This window comes from Echinops telfairi, unplaced genomic scaffold (assembly GCF_000313985.2).
Source record: "Echinops telfairi isolate 266 unplaced genomic scaffold, ASM31398v2 ScPeMD7_7475;HRSCAF=8513, whole genome shotgun sequence".
Classification (NCBI taxonomy): Eukaryota; Metazoa; Chordata; class Mammalia; order Afrosoricida; family Tenrecidae; genus Echinops; species Echinops telfairi.
Window position 1 is genome coordinate 30,392,126 of NW_022111379.1, and position 2,665 is coordinate 30,394,790.

The 2,665-nt window shown below is 41.0% G+C and overlaps 1 pseudogene; it reads right to left on the reverse strand.

Annotated features, from left to right (window-relative positions):
• Positions 1-381: 381 nt before the first annotated feature.
• LOC101656251 lies at positions 382-1,684 on the reverse strand (annotated as a pseudogene).
• Positions 1,685-2,665: the final 981 nt, after the last annotated feature.

Genomic DNA, 2,665 nt, shown 5'->3' on the forward strand with positions numbered 1-2,665 from the left:
ATGATGAAGTCAACATATGTACTAATGTGCTGGACACAAATGATGTATGTATAGATTGTGATGAGTTGTATGAGCCCCTAATAAAATGATTATAAAACAAAAGTTGGGAAAGCAGTTACACTTCCTACTTGAGTAGACAGTTATAACCATCCATCATTTTCTGAAATGACCATTGTATTTCAATTTATCTCAAACTACTCTGAACTTACTATGAGATGTAGTCAAAGTCAGGAGAGAAGATGTAAGGCGAACATTCCTGTTTTTGGAGAGGGTTAGCCCTCCACAACCAGCATGGTAAATAAACATTCTGTTGGAAAAATGAAGGTAGTCCTTTTCAACTCATGCTGAGCTGTCTTCATTTGCTCGTGAACTTGTTTGGTGTCATTCATCTAAATCAAGCGTGTTCAATTCTTCTTCTAGTTCATCCAAATGATCCCCAGTAAAATCATTTTCATCAACAGGAGGAGCATCAATCGCTCCATTTTCCTGTGCCTCTCCTTGGTGATCCTCTTCCCAGTCAGTTTTTTCTCCATTTTCTGCCCTACCTGCATCACTCAATTTGTTTTCATCCTTTTCTGAAGTACATGTGCTGAAACTTTCAAGACGGGCTGTGGTCATACCTGTTTCATCTCCATCTCTTGGAATGTGCAGGCTTACATCTTCATCATTTATGTTCACAGAATCACCAACCCCATCACTGCCTATTCCCTGGATGTCACGGGTACCATCTGCTTCTTCTTCATCATCATCATCATCATCATCAACAAGTTCAAGATGAAATTCAAACACCGCACCACCACTGATCACTAGTGCTTCCCTGCTTTGAAGTCGGCTTTTCTTCTTTCCAGATCTTGCTCAAGTTTACCCATCTTTTCTTGTCTTTTCCTTTTTTTTTTCCATGCAAGAAAAGACTCTAGGGTGATTTTGGTAACATTTGGACCTACGGCAGAACGCTCTCTTTCAATGAGATCTTCTAATGAAATTTCATCTTCTTTCACTTCTTTATTTTGATCTTTTTTCAACACAAATCCAGGGGGAAGTGCGTGACGATACATGCACAGCCCCCCCACCCCTTCCAGGGCATATCCCAAACCAGCCATACATGTTGTTTTCAGTGGCTTCAAGGAAATGCTTGCACACTATTTGAGTGTTTGGGCTTTTTCTTTCTGCCTCACCGTGCTTCTTGTTCACTACTTCTTCCAATTTTTTCTCATCCCGATTAGCCATGGTATCTTTTTCTAGTTCTTCATCTCTCACATCAATGTAAACACTTCACTTTTCACATTTTCTCTCCAGAGTCAAGTCATGAGCGAACTACCCTTCTCTCCTCGAGTGCACTGTCCTTGCTTGGAGAATGCACATTCCACAGATTTGGGATCTGAGCCTTTACTTATTTTTTGAGCATCAACTACAGGTTGAATCGTTCATTCAGCTCCTGTAATTCTTTCTTCTTGTCATCTTTCTTCAATTTCTTTTCAGCTTCACTTTGTGCGACCTGACAAGGATTTTGTTGACTAAATTTAACTTGATGAGTAACAGCCTTGATAAACTTCTGTTGCTTTGCTCCTTTCTTATTCTTTAGACCAAAAGTTTGGTCTTCGATGATCTTTTCTTTCTTCTCCTGCTCTGCTTTTTTGCTGCCCGCAGCCTGAGCCTGGGGGCATTTCTTGGGGGGGGGGGGCATTGTGGCGACAGGTGGCCCCGACCAGAGTTAAGCATAGCTGGACACCATCAAGGCCTCTGGCCCTGCGGCAGGCGTAGCAGGAAGACTTGGGCCCCCGTTGCCACATCCATAGCCTTCTGCCAGTCAGATGTTCACAATTTAAGCTCTTCTACCATCCTTCCTTTAGATTTGGATCAGATAGGCTGATGTGCTTCTTTCATGTGGACTTAGTTGATACCTCACTTAGATGGCTACTTGTTTGAAAAGAAGCCTTTATGACCCCAGACACTGTTCGTTCTGATAGCCTGGTAGCATCTAATTTCTTCACCACACTTTGCTATAGCACCTATTTTCAGTGATCTCTTCAGGAGGTTGAGCTTCAAGTGGAGCCATCAATACCATTTCTACCACACTATAAAACTGAACTGGAGGAAAAAGATCATCTGGTATAAAAGTCTTGAGAATTTTTCTTCAGACCCTAAATTTCAGAAGAAAGACACCAAAGAGGTACACACACACACACACACACACACACACACACTTCTATATATATATAGAAGGAAATATATATATTTCCTTCAAGTAGCTCACTTGAAAAACCAGGGACTTCCTTTTTTTTTATGTAGGGTGCTGTTGAATTTGGGCCCTTCTCATAGGTTTATTCAATTAAAGGTAATGAACCCAGGATATTCCACAAGATATTTGAACAGTATAACTTTCTCTTTCTCCCTTTCTTATTAAAGCCTACAGTTATAGGATGAGTAATAGGACACATTTTCCCTGCCTCCAGATGTCATAGGAGGTAAGTAGACATGGTGCCAAAGAGAGTTCATCCCTTCGTCCCACCCCTGCTAAGGGTAGCAAGTCAGAGATATAAATAAAAATGCTCAACATTGCCATGTGCAAAATGAAAAGAAACATGGTAGCTATTCAAGCATACTGTTTCCCCATCTTTAAAATGGAACTAGTAATAGTGCCTACTTCTGAGGCACTTCTGAAATT